Source organism: Helianthus annuus, chromosome 15 (assembly GCF_002127325.2).
Source record: "Helianthus annuus cultivar XRQ/B chromosome 15, HanXRQr2.0-SUNRISE, whole genome shotgun sequence".
Taxonomy (NCBI): Eukaryota; Viridiplantae; Streptophyta; class Magnoliopsida; order Asterales; family Asteraceae; genus Helianthus; species Helianthus annuus.
In genome coordinates, this window is record NC_035447.2 from 161,276,622 (window position 1) to 161,297,567 (window position 20,946).

The window sequence follows — 20,946 nt, forward strand, 5'->3', positions numbered from 1 at the left end:
ATCAAGATTGATGTAGAAGACTTGTGCCAATGATGGAGATGATGATTGCCAGAGAAGATCAGAGAAGTGGAAGTACGTGTTTTGTTTTTGTGTGGTGATTAGTGAATGATTAGGGTTAAGAATGAGGAGAATTTCACTAATTACTCTATACGTCCCTAAGTTTCATATTTCACACAAGTACACCATCTCAAAATAGTTCACAGTTTCACCACCAAGTTCATACATTTGACAAATCTTTCATAATTAACACATAACCATGCTCAATATACAATATACTTAACTGAATCAAAACGTTACAGTTTCACAGCAAACTAATTGTGCAAGTAAACGATTAAACAAACAGTGAACGTGTAATAAATGTGAAAATGGAATCTTGGAAACTCGAGTTGTCACATTATCCCCAACTTGAAAGAAATTTCGTCCCGAAATTTAGCATGCGGTTACTAAGGAAGCTAGGTAAGTTATATCGTTTACTGGTTTTCCTGGGGTGTCACATCATCCCCCCGTTGATTTGGAATTTCGTCCCGAAATTCTGTAGTAGTAGCTTCAGCCTCAGTAGTGGTTGCACAGTTTTCGAATAACTGGGGATACTTGAGTTTCATTTGATCTTCACGTTCCCAGGTATACTCTGGGCCACGACGGGAGTTCCAACGAACTCGTACAAGAGGTATTCTAGTGTTCTTGAGGAGCTTGACATCCCGGTCCGTGATTTCAACTGGTTCCTCGACGAACTGCAACCGCTCGTCGATAGTGAGTTCCTTAAAAGGAACTATGAGGGTCTCATCTGACTGGCACTTCTTCAGATTCGACACGTGGAATACGTTGTGAACTGCACCGAGTTCAGCTGGTAGGTTTAGTCTGTAGGCTACTTTGCCTATTCTTTCAGTGATTTCGAACGGTCCAACATACCGTGGATTGAGCTTGCCCCGTTTACCAAATCTAACCACACCCTTCCAGGGTGAGACCTTGAGTAGCACTCGATCCCCAACTTGGAACTCGAGTGGTTTTCTGCGTTTATCAGCGTAGCTTTTCTTGCGATCACGAGCTGCCGCCATGCGTTGTCGTATATGTGCTATTCGTTCAGTAGCGTCAACTACCATTTCTGGACCTGTAATCTGACTATCCCCCACCTCTGCCCAACAGAGAGGTGACCGGCATTTACGTCCGTACAATGCCTCGAATGGAGCGGCTTGTATGCTGGTGTGGTAACTGTTGTTGTATGAAAATTCCACCAAAGGAAGATGTTTTTCCCAGCCGTTGCCGAAATCGATAACACATGCCCGAAGCATGTCTTCTAGGGTTTAAATAGTGCGCTCAGACTGCCCATCCGTCCGAGGGTGATAAGCTGTGCTCATGTCTAATCGAGAGCCAAAATCTTTGTGCATTGCTTGCCACAGTTCTGAAGTGAATCATGCATCCCGATTCGAAATAATAGGGGTTGGCACTCCGTGCCTCGAAACAACTTCCTTCAAGTAGACGTCTGCTAACGTAGAGAACTTATCCGTTTCTTTGATAGCCAAGAAATGAGCAGACTTTGTGAGTCGATCAACGATCACCCAAATAGTATCATTCCCGCGCTGGGATCTAGGCAGACCAGTGACAAAATCCATGGAAATTTCTTCCCATTTCCACTGCGGTATCTTTGGTTGCTGAAGTAGGCCGGAGGGTTTCTGGTACTCTGTCTTGACTCTCGCACAAGTCAAACATTTGCCTACGTAAGTTGCAATGTGGGCCTTCATGCTAGGCCACCAGTACGTAGTTCTGATGTCGTGGTACATTTTATCCGACCCTGGATGTACCGAGTAGCGAGACTTGTGCGCTTCATCCATCACAAGTTCTCGTAAACCGCCATATAGTGGGACCCAAATACGTCCTGTTACATAGTAGGCGCCATCTTCCCTTTGTTCTAATCGTTGCCTTGAGCCGCGTAAGGCTTCAGCCCTGACGTTTTCTGGTTTCAATGCTTCCACCTGAGCATCTCGTATTTGTGCCGGAAGATCAGACTGAATAGTAAGCTGCAAAGCTCGTACACGCCTAGGTAAGGTATCCTTTCGACTGAGAGCGTCAGCCACAACATTGGCTTGCCTGAATGGTACTTGATGGCGCATTCATAATCATTAAGCAGCTCGACCCATCGTCGTTGACGCATGTTCAATTCCTTCTGCTTGAAGATATGTTCGAGACTCCTGTGATCGGTGTAAATAGTGCACTTGGTACCGTACAAGTAGTGTCGCCATATCTTAAGCGCAAAAACAGCAGCTCCCAGCTCTAAATCGTGCGTCGTGTAGTTCCGTTCATGAACTTTGAGTTGTCGCGAAGCGTAGGCAAAAACTTTATGACGCTGCATCAATACACAACCAAGCCCCAGTATCGATGCGTCACAATAGACCACAAAATCATCCGTGCCCTCTGGCAATGAGAGAATAGGTGCGCTGCATAGTCTATCCTTCAGGTACTGAAAAGCAGTTTCTTGTGTATTACCCCAACGATAGGTAACCCCTTTCTGTGTCAGCATTGTAAGCGGCTGTGCGATCTTTGAAAAGTCTTTAATGAATCGTCTGTAGTACCCTGCCAAACCCAAGAATTGGCGTATTTCCGTTAGTGTACGCGGTGCAGGCCAGTTCCTGATCGAATCTACCTTGGATGGATCAACATGAATCCCATCCCTGTTCACCACATGGCCTAAGAAGTGGACTTCACGAAGCCAGAAGTCGCATTTTGAAAACTTGACGTACAGTTGTTCCTTTCGAAGAAGTTCCAAGATAAGACGTAAGTGCTGCTCGTGTTCCTCCTGACTCTTGGAGCAGATCAGAATGTCGTTGATGAAAACGATGACGAACTTGTCTAGATAGGGTTTGCACACCCTGTTCATAAGATCCATAAAAACTGCAGGCGCGTTCGTAAGCCCGAATGGCATGACTAGAAACTCGTAGTGACCGTAGCGAGTTCTGAATGCGGTTTTGGAGACGTCCTCATCCCGGACTCTCAGCTGACGGTAACCTGACCTCAAGTCTATCTTGGAGTAGTAGCTCGACCCTTGCAACTGGTCGAATAGGTCGTCAATACGTGGAAGAGAATAACGTTTCCTCACTGTGACCTTGTTCAGTTCGCGGTAATCAATGCACATCCTGAAAGTGCCATCCTTCTTTTTCACGAATAATACTGGAGCTCCCCAAGGCGAAAAGATGGGCCGGATGAATCCCTCATCCAAGAGTTCTTGTAGCTGCGTCGATAGTTCTTCCAATTCTGATGGAGCTAAGCGATACGGTGCGTGAGCTATAGGTGCTGTCCAGAACTATAGGAATGAAGTCGATAGGGAACGTCTGCCCAGCGAGGATAAGATTACAACCCTGAACTATGTGTGGCCTCTAGACTTGTACCATAAGCTAACACTACGACAGGTTTGGTGTTCAAGGGGGTTGGTGTACGTTGTAACATTTGACTATCTTTCAAGAACATATAACTGGTATCCACACCCAAATCAAACAAGACAGTAACATAAAAGTCGTCGAGAAGAAACTTACCCATTATTATGTTTGGATCGTTCCTTGCGTCACCCTGACCAATCACGTACATGCGGCCTCGGCGTCATTGTTTCCATTGTTTCCCCCAACGCTATCCCCATTGTCGTCCCTGTTTCCATGGTCGTGGTTCTGAGTCTGGTCCTGGTTTATATGCGGACAATGTCTCTTGTAGTGATCTTTAGCATCACACTGAAAACATCCTTTAAAACTTTGTTGTTGCTGTTGATTTTGTGAAGATTGAGGCAGCCGTAGCTGTTCTTGAGTTACAGGACGTGAGCTTCGACAATCCTTAGCTTCATGACCAATCTTGAGACACCTCTGGCAACGACCCTTGTTGCACTGACCGTTGTGGTGTCTATTGCATCTGTTACACTTTGGATGATTTCCTCGATATCCACTCTGCCCGCGACTACTAGAAAATTGCTGTCTGGGGCTCTGGTAGTCATCTATCTTTTGTTGCTGCGCTAGAGGCTGGACCAAAATTAATTCCTTGCTCAGGCTTTCATCCCACTTGCGTTTGTTATCACTAGAAGCACATGTAGTATCAGTCTTAGCACGTTTCGGTATCTTGTTTTGTTCTACAGCCTGGTCTGTGAGACGATGAGCAAGTCGAGTGACTTGCTGGATAGTGCCAAGGTTAGCTGCAGTCACATGACTCTGAATTTCTGGCACCAGACCCTTGAGATACAGCTCGATACGTTTGGTGGGAGGGTCTACCATAGTAGGACAAAATGTGGCTAATTCATTCGATCTCTTCGTATAAACTTCAATTTCAGACCCCACCATCTGTAGGTTGAGGAACTCTACCTCTAGTTTGTGGATGTCTTCACGACTGCAAAACTCTTCCTTAATTAGGTCCTTGAACTCGTTCCAAGGGGGTGGCATTAGCAGCTGCCAGCCCTAACATTTGAACCTGTGCTTCCCACCAGGTTAATGCAGCACCTTCGAGTGTGTTCCAGTAGCAAACTTTACTCTACGAGACTCAGGGCAATCGCACACCTCGAAGTCAGTTTCGAGCCTCTCGAACCAGTGGAGGAGGCCTTCAACTCCCTCAGTTCCACTGACGGTACTAGGTTGGCAATCCTTGAGATTTTTGAAGGTGTAAACAGGTGGCTGAGCGTGTTGACCTATTGTGTATAAGAATAGGACAAGGTTAAACACAAGAGTTGGTTTAGGAGTGTAGGATCTAAAGATCCTAGTTACGACTGCAGGGTATACCTCCTGCTTGTATGGCTGCAAGTGCCGCAGCAATCCGTTCGTTAATGAGAGCCGTCAACTGGGCTTATGTCATGTTGATACGTCCGGCCATGATCTTCATAGCAAATGTAACGTAAGTGAGAGAGGTTCGCGAATAGTGCGATGACAGAAGAGTGTAAGCACACAAGTGTTGTCAAGCAATAACAAATAGTGAGCAATGTAATCTAAGCATACCACGAGCAAAGTTCTATGTAATTCTAGCAAGTAGGCAATAAACATAAACCTTATTACCTAGGATGTTGAGTCTTGCACGTGGAGCGAAGTGTCGTTGTGGATCGTTGAGAGCACTGTTCTGGTTATAGTCTGGTTTTAATAAAAACGTTTTTCCCATATTAAAACCAAGTTCTCTATAACCAATGGCTCTGATACCAATCTATCACACCCCCAAAATCCACACGCGGAGTATCACCGCTTGGGAGCGTGACTGACCAGGATCAAGCCACCAATCATATTGAACATGTAATTAATATATAAAGGTAAATGCCATTCAACCACCAATATGAAAGGTGTTCAAAATATAAGTATGTTATTACTGTTTAGCGGAAGCGTATACATAAAACACAACATAATAAAGTATGAAATGTCATAAAGTGTTTAACAAAACATTCACGATCCGTGCCCACAACGACCAGCTCCTCCCTGTGCAAGCTCCATGTACCTAACGACCTGCAAGGCATGTAACAGAGGATCAACAACTAGTTGAGCGAGTTCATAGAAAGTAAATGTGTAATAGTTAGTTCGTTTGTAACATGTGGCTCTACTGGGCCGATAGTACGTTCTATTGGTGGGGGCTTCCCATGTTGTATATCCACTAGACTATTCGTAACCATAAGTGTTCTTCACAACCGAGAACAGTAGTACGTACAAGCTTTACGTAGGTTTTACGTAAGTGTCCTTCTGTACCCGAGGACAGTGGTACGCGTAGGGTTTACGTAGGTTTTACGTAAGTGTCCTTCCTGACTCCGGAAGACAGTAGCATGTTATTGTTTACGTAGGTTTTTCGTAAGTGTCCTTCCTGACTCCGGAAGACAGTAGCATATTCCTGTTTACGTAGGTTTTACGTAAGTGTCCTGCTTAACCCGAGGACCATGGTAGATAGTCTAGTAACCGTGTATGTACGCGTAATTGTTCAATTCCATCATTCAACCCATTCCCTATTCCCCGGGAATCCCATGCCTTATTAAGAGTGTGAACTCACCTTGATTTGCTCGGTATGTTATTGCTTCTAGGGTTAATTAAATGTCTAAGTCCGTTACACACGACCTAGGATACATTGCACATGATTCGATGTAAGTGTTACATATTCAATTAGGGTTACAAGTCCTTGATAGACAAGCAATTGTGTTATGTGTGTTCATTGTGTACAGAATGATATGAGGAAATTGTTCACACATACAGGACCATACAGTTGCATTCAGTAGCATACAATCATATACAGAATCATACAGTAAGCTTCAACACTGATGTATGTCATAAGCATATATCATATGTGGTATTCTGACTAGTAGCATGCAAATCAGGGTGACAATCATGCTTAATTCACAAAGGTTGGACAATACAGCACAACAGAAGGTCAGACAACACTCCAGGGCAACAAATTCGGACCAGAGGAGAGGTGGGGGTTAAAACTCGGACAGGGGATGGGGCAAAGGTTCACAAGGTCGGACAGGGGAGTCCCCCTTCACAAAACTCGGACCAATAGGGGGGGGTTTCCTGGCTTAAAAACTCGGACCCTTAGTCCCTGGGTTAAAATTCGGACCCCTCCCTTCATGTATAAAACTCTGACTTCCATTCCTTCCCTAGGATAAAACTTGGACTTTCTTCCCTAGGATAAAACTTGGACTTTCTTCCCTAGGATAAAACTTGGACTTTCTTCCCTAGGATAAAACTTGGACTTTCTTCCCTAGGATAAAACTTGGACTATCAATTAGGGTTACAAAACTCTGACTATGTTTATCACAAAACTCAGACTCTTGTTAGGTATATAGTTCGGACTAAGCATGTTGTTACAAAACTCAGACAAACACAAAACTCCGACCCTTGTGACTTCACAAAGCCCTGACTGTTAACAACGAGTTTCAACATACGTGATTTCCACAGCCAATTCACAGAATCAAAGCAACAGTTACATTCTAACATTCATACGATCAAAACCCTAATTCATACTTTCATAATGCAGAATCAAATCAATCATCAATAGTTTTGACAAATCAATCATCTAAATCATCAGGCAATGATTACACAACAATCAACATCAATTCACAATAATCAGAATTCAATAACACAGAATCATTACATATGGAACTAGGGTTTACATGAATCACATAATCACAAATCAGTGACAACAAACAATCATTAACAATTACCTTGAATTGATTCTAAATAGATTGAAAGATCAAGATTGATGTAGAAGACTTGTGCCAATGATGGAGATGATGATTGCCAGAGAAGATCAGAGAAGTGGAAGTACGTGTTTTGTTTTTGTGTGGTGATTAGTGAATGATTAGGGTTAAGAATGAGGAGAATTTCACTAATTACTCTATACATCCCTAAGTTTCATATTTTACACAAGTACACCATCTCAAAATAGTTCACAGTTTCACCACCAAGTTCATACATTTGACAAATCTTTCATAATTAACACATAACCATGCTCAATATACAATATACTTAACTGAATCAAAAGGTTACAGTTTCACAGCAAACTAATTGTGCAAGTAAATGATTAAACAAACAGTGAACGTGTAATAAATGTGAAAATGGAATCTTGGAAACTCGAGTTGTCACATTATCCCCAACTTGAAAGAAATTTCGTCCCGAAATTTAGCATGCAGTTACTGAGGAAGCTAGGTAAGTTATATCGTTTACTGGTTTTCCTGGGGTGTCACAGGGTTCATGTACCCATCCTGAATACAAATCCACATTCGTGTGTCCTGATATTCAATCAACGACTAAAACTTGTCTTTCCATGTAAGGTAATTTTCGACCTTCATCATCTTTGGCGGTTTATTCGTAGTGCCAACTTCGTGATCCATCCTCAACAACTCATTCAGATTTAACATATTCGACATCTTCAACAAACTGAACAATACATAAACTCTGAACAATTTTCACATTCAAAACTTATAACTTAACACCTTAAATTCGGTATGAACTTGTGTACAAAGTGTTTAAGTTCGGACTATTAAAGTGTTAAAATCAGAACAGTAAGTTCGGACTATTAAAGTGTTTAAGTTCGGACTATTAAAGTGTATAAATGCGGATGTTAGTTAAATTCGGAATCTGTAGATCAATCCTTAAATTCGGAATATGCTTGCAAATTTTGGAACAAGGTGAAATAATAAATGTCTATAAATCTGGAAGCTTGCTAACTTAGAATCCACTGAAATTCGGAACAGAAATAATCAAATCCGGACAGTTCGAATCCGCAGTATCAAACTCGGGCGGAATTTCCGGAGCAAGATGACAAACCCGGAACTAAGTTAATCCGAAATAAGTGTTTAATTCGGGAACAATGTGTTTGTAACATCTGTCAAAATGGATTCCCAAAATCTGACTCGTTTGGAAAGATCCGAATCCTAACCTTTGAAACCACGGAAATTTTTCGCGAATTAAATAAATGTCGAAAGAGTTTTATATGGTTAATTATCTATTTAGTTAATTATTTATTTTGTTAAAAATCAATATAGTAATTAATTAATTAATTTAATTAAGTTAAAGGTTTATATAGATAACCTAGTTAGTTATAGGAAATCTAACTTAAACCAAGTTAATTTAACTATTTAATTAACTCTTTAAAGTTGAGGGACTATATGTGTATTTACTTGAAAGTATAAAAGAAACATTGGATTCAAAATGAAAAATGAACATCAGGGGTTACTTGTGACAATTAGCTTAAGTGTAAAACAACGTTTGAATTCCTTTTCAAGTTGCCGCCAAACATGCCAGTCAACCGGTTCAGCAAACAACATGCGCACCACTCCACCATTGTCTTGACATCGATTGAAGTTAGTAATATTTAATACTTATTAATTATGTTTGAATTTCTTTTCATTTTGCCGCCCAAGAAAACGAGTTTCGGCAGCTGTCTTTGTTTCCTTTCTTTCTCATCCTGATTTTTTGGGATTGATCTTTGTATACACGTTTCTTTTTTTTCAACAAATCATGAATCTAGACACATATTAACACATATACATTCACTCATTTTCCATACTTATGAACTTGTAAAGAGCTATATAAACGACCTCCGCACACAACCTCCATCGAACTTATCTTTTCGTCGTAGTCGGAACCTCACCAGAGTCAGTCGCAGTAACCGGAACCCAAACCTCAGCCGATCGCCGCATTCAGAGTCGGGATGAGTACTTCCGCCAAAAGCTAACTGGGTCTCGTACACTGGCCGGAGAACCGAAGTCGCCGAAACCGAACGGAGAACACGACGGGGAACGCTTCGTTTTCGGTAAACATTTCGTTTGTTTCGTTCCAGTTGGTCTTGTGTAAATCTTCTGTTGACACATTTATTTCCATTCATTTTGTGTTCACATCACGTTTCCGTATATTCGCTGGAGAAAGCTAGTCGCTGTCCGGAGTTACGTCGGGCTCGAGTCGGAGAAATCTACTCATCGTCGGAGTCTGAAGTCGTTTGCCGGAGTTCACGACGAAGACTGTTTCGACACTTCCTTTTCGGTATACTACTCTCTCGTTGACTCATCTCATTTTTTGTTACATTTTCTTGTGTTTAATACCCACTGCTAAAGTCCTTCATTTGAAGACAAGAACAAGACAAGGAAAAACAGTATTGTTCTATTATGAAGATGATGGAGATGATGATTTGTATTGAAATAAAATAAAACAATCTAAGCTTCACAAAAACCAAGTCACAGAGCAAGTCACGTATTGTTAAAATTGTTATACATTGGTGTGTGAAACTGGAGGTGCATGCTCGAGCCCGGATTCCCCATGTTTTCAACTTATTTTTTTTATAAAATAAAATTAGTTGGTTTTAAATTTCAAAAATTAGTTCTAAACATAACCAATTACGATAATTTAAATTATAATCAGTTATCATAATCCTTAACCAGTTTTATAAAATTAGTTATTATAGAAAATCATTTAATTTAATTAAATTCAAAAGATTTAGAAATATACACAATTTCAGTATTTTGATTATATTCTTTTATTATTTGAATGAATTCTTTTACCTTCTATAATAAAAACCTTAAACTATTTCCAATTTGTTTCCTTTATTTTAGTGAATAATAACCATAAATCCTTTTTAATGGATTTCCTTTCTTTTATAAATTAAAGGTCAAATTAACTAAGTTATAATAAAGTTTTCCTTATAACATATAAATATTAAAGATGTTAGCTTAGAAGCCTAATTAATATTTGGAGTAATATCTAACCTATAAATATTAATTAGATCGTTATTGTGTTATTCTAAACATCTAGGATAATCGCTCTTGTTCGTTCTCTTGGATTTTTCCAATCTTACTCGCATGTTAGTTACAAGAAATTGCAATGCAGCCAATGTGAGTATACTCGATCCCATTTTACTTTTAAACACTTTGGGTGCAACACGTATCTTATACAAAACACAACACTTGAAACTATTTTAATCACACTCTATCCTCGTTTAAACATGAAACTATATGATGCTTGTTAATCTCGTGTGCTATGTAAACTTTTCGTGTCGATATGCTCATTAACTTTGTACAAGCCTACCTTAACAATTATAGTGCTATAGGATTAACGCACCGCCCACGAAACTTGGGGTATTGTTAAGTTAAACATGTTAACCTCCCGTTATTCTTTGGGATAGGCTATATTAACGCGTTGGATTCTTGGGTTTGAACATATAGTACACCGTTTCAGCATGCTCGTAACTTGTATCTATGTTTTTCATGTTGGATATGAGACTTGAAACTTTTTAATCTATACTATGCTATGTACGGAAACTTGTATACTCGGCATGTCACACCCCCAAAATACCACATGCGGAAAACCCCCGCGGGGCGTGTGACGTACCAGGATCTAGCCACCAATCACATTGAACTCGTAATAATAAATAAATAAAACTTTCATTTATTTTTGATAGAAGTGTTACAAAACATTATTTAACATTCAGCGGATGCATAATACATTAATTATGAAATTCATAAACCAAGTGTGTGAAAGCCATTAGATTCGTCTCGCGTTTCCATGTATCTTGACCCATGACCACTCCAGCATCCCAGACAGCAAGTTCCAACAATATGCACCTAAAGGCCTGCAAGGCATGTAATGTCACACCCCAACCGATGGCGGAATCATCTGGGCATGGCACTGAGCGAAACAGATTGTCCAGAAGTTTCCACAACAACTATCATTACTATTTAGTTTAAATAATACGTCCCATACCTTATCCCAAATAATAAAACAAGTTATTACAGTTAAGCATCTAGTCAAATATACTGTTCCGACACCTCAGATTTAAACATAGTAAAATAAATATTGTTTCTGCTTCTAAAGACCCCTAGATTGACTGCTACAGACAACTATTTGTTGGGGGCTCTAGACGCTTTATTCTAGCCTCGCTTCCCTAGCAAGAATGCATCTTAAACACCTGTCACATACGTTAAAATAAAGTCAATACATAAAATGTAAAGGTGAGCATACAAGTTTGATAATAGTATATAGAGTTCGAATTAGTTTACGCATAACCAGCACGTACACAGAGGAAAACGAAGCATGTTAATTATCGACATGGATCTATCGATACCAATGACTGCGGGTTGACTGCCCGAGACAGTTCGCAATACATGATTACCACCGTAATCCATGCAAGTAATTGTCCTTAACAACCCCCGTGTGAACGGGTGCTGAGTCCAAACTATAGTACTACGTCGTTAAGGCAGGTAGACAACATTCCACGTGTAAACATAACAACAAGCATTCATTTAGTCACGTAATACATGCATATCGGTTAGCATATAAAGTAATTGAGTAGTGTGTTCGATTGTGATTTAGATAAGTAACGTACGTAACACCCAAAAGTGCTAAAGCAAAAAGGGTTCGAGTATACTCACAGCGATTGATTGATGGATTGAAGGGAGCGCTTGAGAGTAGGGTTAGCCTGAATACTTCGGTAGCATAACGATGAGTAACGTGTTAAATGGAAACAAGTGTAAGTGGGTCGAACAGCCTGGTCGATCGAACAGCAGGTTCGATCGAACAGGTTGCTCGTTTGGTTGGAAGGTCCGTTCGGACAGCCTGTTCGATCGGCCGGTAAGCTCGATCGGTTGGACTGTTCGAGTGGATTGTTTCTTCCTTTGAGTAGGATGTGTTTGTGTATGATGGCTTGTCCTTTTGAAGTTTTCGTTGTAGCATTTGAGAAAATTGAAGTGTTCTTACCTTTCAGGTCGATCGATCGAACAGCCTGTTCGATCGGTCAGCTTAACCGATCGGTTAGACACTTCGGTAGTAAGTCCTCAGCGGGATGTCACCTGATCGGGCAGTACGTTCGATCGGGTGGCACTCCAATACGTCGGACGAGTTGAAAATCGATGAAGTGTTGAAGCATAGTATCTCATGATCCGATGAGTAATGTTATCAAACAGCTCGTTCGATCGAACATCACCTCGTTCAATACTATACTTCATGAAATTGTCAAAGTGTGGGGCCACTTGCTAGCCGATCGGCTGGCCTGGTCGATCGGCTGACATGTCCGATCGGTTGGGCTGTTCGTTCGAACAGCCTGTTCGATCGGTCAGCATCCTGACCTGGTCGGCCGGTTCGTCTAACACTTGGCTGTTCTAATTGTTTGACGTTATATCGAGGTATTTTGACAACGAGCTGAACAATGGAACCTTCGTTCTTACTTGTTTCTCCTGTTCAGACAGGAATCACCCAAGTCCGACCGGTGAACGGTTCGGAACGGTGGTTTTGTGACAACTCGAATTTCCAAGAATCTATTACGCATTTATTGCATGTTCTTGTATTATTTAGTTGATTGATTTCACAATTAGATGCTATGGAATTGTATATGTGTTGATACAATGAAGTGTGTTGTGAGATGTTGCATCATTATGTGTTAAATTGTGATAAACTTGTCAAATGTGTAAACTTGGTGGTGGAACTATGAAATGGTTATGAGATGGTGTGCATGTGTGAAATATAATACTTAGGGATGTGGATGGTAATTAGTGAAATCTTAGATACTTAACCCTAACCTCATTTCTCTAATCATTTGCACACAAAACTAAATCACGTACTTACAACCCTCTAATCCCCTAGCAATCATCATCACCACCATCATTGGCACAAGGCATTCATCACTTTCGATTCCTCTATTTCGTTAGAATCATTCAAGGTAATTGTTATTGATCATTGTAATACTTGTAAACCCTAAATGATTGTTGATTGTATCGATTCTTGATTTTTGTGAACTCTTGAAAACCCTAGTTCTCCATATAATGTCTGTGATTTTGGATTTGATTCTAATTATAATGATAATGACGCTGAATGATTGTTTAATCGATTGGTTTGATGATTGAGAATACATGATTTATGTGATGATTGAGATGATATTAGACTAACATAGTGTAATTAGGGTTTGATTGTGTGAACGAAAGAACGAAACTGGGAATGAAAAGAAGTGTAACTGATGCAATCTCGATGAACGTATGAGTATGTGTTTTGTCTGAGTTTATTGATAATAGCATGTCCGAGTTTATTAGTGAAATGTTGTCCGAGTTTAATGTGCTTGATGTTGTCCGAGTATAATACTTTACAATTGGACCGAGTTTAATATGATGACATTGGGTCCGAGTTTATTATAATGTCATTTGGTCCGAGCTTAATGAATGTATCTCGTCCGAGTTTGATATTGGTCCGAGTTTATTATTTGTTAAAGGTCCGAGTATGTTGGTTATTTGAATGGACCGAGTTTATTATTCATTGAATGGACCGAGTTTATTGATTAAACAATGGTCCGAGTTTAATGATGTTAGTATGGCCGAGTTTAAGGTAACTTGTTTGGTCCGAGTTTAATGGTAATCGGTTGGGCCGAGTTTAAGGTAACTTGTTGGTCCGAGTTTAATGGTAATCGGTTGGGCCGAGTTTAAATGACTATTTAGTGGACCGAGTTTAAAACATGATCATCCATGTCCGAATTTATATGAGAATCTAGGTCTGAATTGTATGTTGATTAATGTCCGAGGTTGTATGATGATTACATGTGCTACCCGAGTTTTGAACAGGGGAGAACCCCCCCCCCCCCCTCATACTGTCTGAGTTTTAGAAGGGCAAGGCCCTGTCTGATGTTATGTGATATTCAATTTGAAACAATGAACTGTGTGATTTGTAATGACTAACCTGTTAAGCTTATTAAAGATAATAAAATGTAAGTACGTTATCAGTGGTAACTAGGTTAACACCCACGTGAGGTTAAAACTGTGTGAATGGTATGAATGGGTTAACTGTTACGTGATACATGATTGATACATGATATTGGCTATCAAGCACTATGTGACATTAGATTACATGCGTATCATTGCGAACATGAACTGATTTGTTATACGTGCATACGATAGGACTTGATTGATTACTTGTGAGTGCATAACCTAGCATACCGAGCAAACCAAGGTGAGTTCACACTCTTACCAAGGCATGGGATTCCCGGGGTGTTGGGAATGGGATTGAAAGGATAAGGTTGAATAGATACACTACTGACACTATGACTAGACTACCATATTACCATCCTCGGATGTGAAGGATACTTATACTGATCGCTATCCTCGGTTGTGAAGGATACTTATACTGATCACCATCCTCGGTTGTGAAGGATACTCATACTGATCACTATCTTCGGATGTGAAGGATACCTATACTTATTACTATCCTCGGATGTGAAGGATACTTATACTCATTACTATCCTCGGATGTGAAGGATACTTATGCTAATTACTGTCCTCGGTTGTGAAGGATACCTATGGTTACGAGTAGTCTAGTGGTTATACAACATGGGAAGCCCCCACCAATAGAACGTAATAACGGCCCAGTAGAGCCACCTGTTACTAACGGACTTACTATTATGCATTTACTTTCTGTGAACTCGCTCAACTAGTTGTTGACCCTCTGTTACATGCCTTGCAGGACGTTAGGTATATGGAGCTTGCACACGGAGGAGCTGGTCGTTGTGGGGCTTGGATCTTGATCATCTTGTTAAACACTTTTGATATTTGATACTTATTTGCTATGGGTTTTACAATAATACGCTTCCGCTAAACAATGATAACTTACTTATGTTTTGGAAACACCTTTCATATGGAATTGGTTTGGATTATATTGCATTTACTTTTACTTTATACAATGTTCTGTATGATTGGTGGCTTGATCCTGGTCAGTCACGCTCCCAAGCGGTGATACTCCGCAGGTGGATTTTGGGGGTGTGACAGATTGGTATCAGAGCCATTGGTTATAGAGAACTTGGTTTTAATATGGGGAAAACGTTTTTATTAAAACCAGACTATAACCAGAACAGTGCTCTCAACGATCCACAACGACGCATCGCTCCACGTGCAAGACTCAACATCCTAGGTAATAAGGTTTATGTTTATTGCCTACCTGCTAGAATTGCATAGAACTTTGCTCGTAGTATGCTTACGTTACTTTGCTCACTACTTGTTATTGCTTAAGAACACCTATGTGCTTACACTTTTCTGTCATCGTACTACTCGCGAACCATTCATACTTATGCTACCTTTACTGTTCGATCATGTCTGGACGTGTTGACATGACTCAAGCCCAGTTGACGGCTCTCATTAACGAACAAGTCGCTGCGGCGCTTGCAGCCGCACCAGCAGGAGGTATAACCTGCTATTCCAAACCTATCCTAGGACGTTAGATCCTACTCTCGTGACCCAACTCTCGCGCTTAATCTTGACCCATCTTTCTCGCGCAACGGGTTAGAACGCACATCAACCTCTCTGCACATTCCAGAACATCATGGACTGTCGTCCAAGCACATTCAGTGGCACATTCAAGAACTTCATGTGTGAACGCCCTGAGGCTCGCAGGGTCAAGTACGCCACTGGTACTTTGGTAGGAATCGCGCTAACCAGGTGGAACGCGCAAGTACAGATACTAGGGTTGGCAGCTGCTAACGCCACCCCCTGAAACGAATTCAAAGAACACATTAAAAGGGAATACTACACGCGTGATGACATCCACAAGTTGGAAGTGGAGCCTTACCATTTGAAAATGACGGGGTCAGAAATTGAAGCTCATACGAAACGATAGAACGAACTGGCCATCTTGTGTTCAACCATGGTGAACCCTCCAAGCAAGAGTATCGAATTGTACCTCAAGGGTCTAGCCTCAACAATATCCAAGACATTCAGCGTCTTGCTTATCGCCTCACGGATCAGGCAGTGGAACAGAACAGGCTGCCTAGTTGTATCAGCGCTATTACTACCGCTACTACTTCTGCTACTCCCGCTACTCCTAGTGACAACAAGCGGAAATGGGATGGGTATTCCAGCAAGGGTTCAGCTACCGTTCGGTCTCAAGCACAGCAGCAGCACAAGAATAGTGATCGCCAGAGCACAGCAGAAGCTAAGGATTCAGGAACCCACGGCTTGCAAATCGGAATCGCCAGCGGCAACAACAAGCAGAAATCCTATGCAAGGAAAGATTGTTCGCAACCCCCGTTCTGGATAAGAACCTCTCGAAGTTCAAGGCGACAAGAGTGGTGCCGTGGTTGGCACCACCTCTTTCTTGAAGGTTCAGAAATGTTTGCGGAAGGGCCACACCGCAATTTTGGCTCTCGTTACTGACACATCAGCGAAAGAAAAGAAGTTGGAAGACCATTCAGTTGTACGCGACTTTCCTCAGGTGTCTCGCAAAGATTTACCTGGTCTACCGCCGCATCGTCAGGACGAATTTCAAATCGAGCTCGCTCCAGGAGCAGCACCCATAGCTCGAGCACCGTATCGCTTAGCTCCACCAGAATCGGAAGAACTATTGACGCAGCTACCAGGAATCTTGGATAAGGGATTTATCCGACCTATCTCTTCGCCTTGGGGAGCTACAAGAACTATTAGATACCAATTATCGGTGAAAAAGAAGGATGGCACCTTCAGGATGTGAAATTGATTACCGTGAACTGAACAAGGTCAAAGTGAAGAACCGTTATCCTCTTTCACGCATTGACGACTTATCCGACCAGTTGCAAAGGTCGAGTTACTACTCTAAGGTTGATCTAAGGTCTGGTTACCATCAGCTGAGAGTCCGGGATGAGGACGTCTCTAAAACAACATTCAGAACTCGCTACGGTCACTACGAGTTTCTTGTTATGCCATTCGGGCTTACGAACGCGTTTGCAGTCTTCATGGATCTTATGAACAGGGTGCGCAAACCCTATCTTGACAAGTTCGTCATTGTCTTCATCGAAGGTAGATTTCATGTCGATCCATCCAAGGTAGATTCGATCAGGAATTGGCCAGCACCGCGTACACCAACAGAAATACGCCAATTCTTGGGCTTGGCAGGATACTACAGTCGGTTTATCAAACACTTCTCCAAGATCGCGCAGCCGCTTACTATGCTGACACAGAAAGGTGTCGTTTACAGATAGGGTAATACGTAGGAAACTGCTTTCCAGTACCTGAAGGATAGACTATGCAGCGCCCCTATCCTCTCACTGCCCGAGGGCACGGATGACTTCGTGGTTTATTGTGACGCATCGACAGATGGGCTTGGTTGTGTATTGATGCAGCGGGATAAAATTATTGCCTACGCCTCTCGTCAACTCAAGGTTCATGAACGGAACTACACGACGCACGACTTAGAGCTGGGAGCTGTTGTTTTCGCACTTAAGATATGTCGACACTACATGTACGGTACCAGGTGCACGATTTACACCGATCACAGGAGTCTCGAGCATATTCTTAAGCAAAAGGAATTGAATATGCGTCAACGGCGACGGGTCGAACTGCTTAATGATTATGAATGCGCTATCAAGTATCATCCAGGCAAGGCCAACGTTGTGGCCGACGCCCTTAGTCAGAAAGACACTGTACCTAGGCGTGTTCGAGCTTTGTAGCTCACTATTCAGTCTGATCTTCCTGCACAAATACGAGATGCTCAGGTGGAAGCATTGATACCGGAAAACATAAAGGATGAAGTTTTGCGTGGCTCAAGGCAGCGAATAGAACAAAAGGGGGACGGCGCCTACTATGTAACGGGACGCATTTGGGTCCCACTATAAGGCGGTTTACGGGAACTGGTGATGGATGAAGCTCATAAGTCTCGCCACTCGGTACATCCAGGTTCGGATAAAATGTACCACGACATTAGAACAACTCATTGGTGGCCTAGCATGAAAGCCCACATTGCAACTTACGTTGGCAAATGTTTGACTTGTGCGAGAGTCAAGACAGAGTACCAGAAACCCTCAGGCCTACTTCAGCAGCCCAAGATACCGCAATGGAAATGGGAAGGAATTTTCATGGATTTTGTTACAGGCCTACCCAGATCCCAGCGTGGGAATGATACTATTTGGGTAATCGTTGATCGACTCACAAAGTCTGCTCACTTCTTGGCTATCAAAGAAACGGATAAGTTTTCTACCTTCGCAGACGTCTATTTGAAAGAGGTGGTTTCGAGGCACGGAGTGCCAACCTCCATTATTTCGGATCGGGATGCACGATTCACGTCAGAACTGTGGCAAGCGATGCACAAAGCGTTTGGCTCTCGTTTAGACATGAGCACAGCATATCACCCTCAGACGGATGGGCAGTCTGAGCGCACGATTCAAACTTTAGAAGACATGCTTCGAGCGTGTGTTATCGATTTCGGCAACGGCTGGGAAAAGCACCTCCCTTTAGTGGAGTTTTCATACAATAACAGTTATCATACCAGCATACAAGCCGCTCCGTTCGAGGCATTGTACGGACGTAAATGCCGGTTACCTCTCGGTTGGGCAGAGGTGGGAGATAGTCAAATTACAGGACCAGAAAATGGTAGTGGACGCTACTGAACGAATAGCACAAATACGACAACGCATGGCGACAGCTCGTGATCGCCAGAAAAGCTACGCGGATGAGCGTAGGGAGCCATTGGAATTTCAGGTCGGGGACCGGGTTTTACTTAAAGTCTCACCCTAGAAGGGTGTGGTTCGACTTGGTAAACGAGGCAAACTCAATCCACGGTATGTTGGACCGTTCGAAATCACAGAAAGAATAGGCCCTGTAGCCTATAGACTGAACCTACCAGCTGAACTCGGTGCAGTTCGCAATGTATTTCACGTGTCGAATCTGAAGAAGTGCCTGTCAGATGAGACCCTCTTAGTTCCTTTTAAGGAACTCACTATCGACGAGCGGTTGCAGTTCGTCGAGGAGCCTGTAGAAATCACGGACCGGGATGTGAAGGTCCTCAAACACAAGAGAATCCCTCTTGTTCGAGTTCGTTGGAACTCCCAACGTGGCCCAGAGTACACCTGGGAACGCGAAGACCAGATGACAGAAAAGTACCCCCCGGTTATTCGAAACCAATGCAACCACTACTGAGGCTGAAGCTACTACTACTAAATTTCGGGACGAAATTCCAAATCAACGGGGGGATGATGTGACACCCCAGGAAAACCAGTGAACAATACAGCTTACCTAGCTTCCTCAGTGAGTGCGTACCAAATTTCGGGACAAAATTTCTTTCAAGTTGGGGATAATGTGACAACTCGAATTTCCAAGAATCTATTACGCATTTATTGCACGTTCTTGTATTATTTAGTTGATTGATTTCACAATTAGATGCTATGGAATTGTATATGTGTTGATACAATGAAGTGTGTTGTGAGATGTTGCATCATTATGTGTTAAATTGTGATAAACTTGTCAAATGTGTAAACTTGGTGGTGGAACTATGAAATGGTTATGAGATGGTGTGCATGTGTGAAATATAATACTTAGGGATGTGGATGGTAATTAGTGAAATCTTAGATACTTAACCCTAACCTCATTTCTCTAATCATTTGCACACAAAACTAAATCACGTACTTACAACCCTCTAATCCCCTAGCAATCATCATCACCACCATCATTGGCACAAGGCATTCATCACTTTCGATTCCTCTATTTCGTTAGAATCATTCAAGGTAATTGTTATTGATCATTGTAATACTTGTAAACCCTAAATGATTGTTGATTGTATCGATTCTTGATTCTTGTGAACTCTTGAAAACCCTAGTTCTCCATATAATGTCTGTGATTTTGGATTTGATTCTAATTATAATGATAATGACGCTGAATGATTGTTTAATCGATTGGTTTGATGATTGAGAATACATGATTTATGTGATGATTGAGATGATATTAGACTAACATAGTGTAATTAGGGTTTGATTGTGTGAACGAAAGAACGAAACTGGGAATGAAAAGAAGTGTAACTGATGCAATCTCGATGAACGTATGAGTATGTGTTTTGTCTGAGTTTATTGATAATAGCATGTCCGAGTTTATTAGTGAAATGTTGTCCGAGTTTAATGTGCTTGATGTTGTCCGAGTATAATACTTTACAATTGGACCGAGTTTAATATGATGACATTGGGTCCGAGTTTATTATAATGTCATTTGGTCCGAGCTTAATGAATGTATCTCGTCCGAGTTTGATATTGGTCCGAGTTTATTATTTGTTAAAGGTCCGAGTATGTTGGTTATTTGAATGGACCGAGTTTATTATTCATTGAATGGACCGAGTTTATTGATTAAACAATGGTCCGAGTTTAATGATGTTAGTATGGCCGAGTTTAAGGTAACTTGTTTGGTCCGAGTTTAATGGTAATCGGTTGGGCCGAGTTTAAGGTAACTTGTTGGTCCGAGTTTAATGGTAATCGGTTGGGCCGAGTTTAAATGACTATTTAGTGGACCGAGTTTAAAACATGATCATCCATGTCCGAATTTATATGAGAATCTAGGTCTGAATTGTATGTTGATTAATGTCCGAGGTTGTATGATGATTACATGTGCTACCCGAGTTTTGAACAGGGGAGACCCCCCCCCCTCATACTGTCTGAGTTTTAGAAGGGCAAGGCCCTGTCTGATGTTATGTGATATTCAATTTAAAACAATGAACTGTGTGATTTGTAATGACTAACCTGTTAAGCTTATTAACGATAATAAAATGTAAG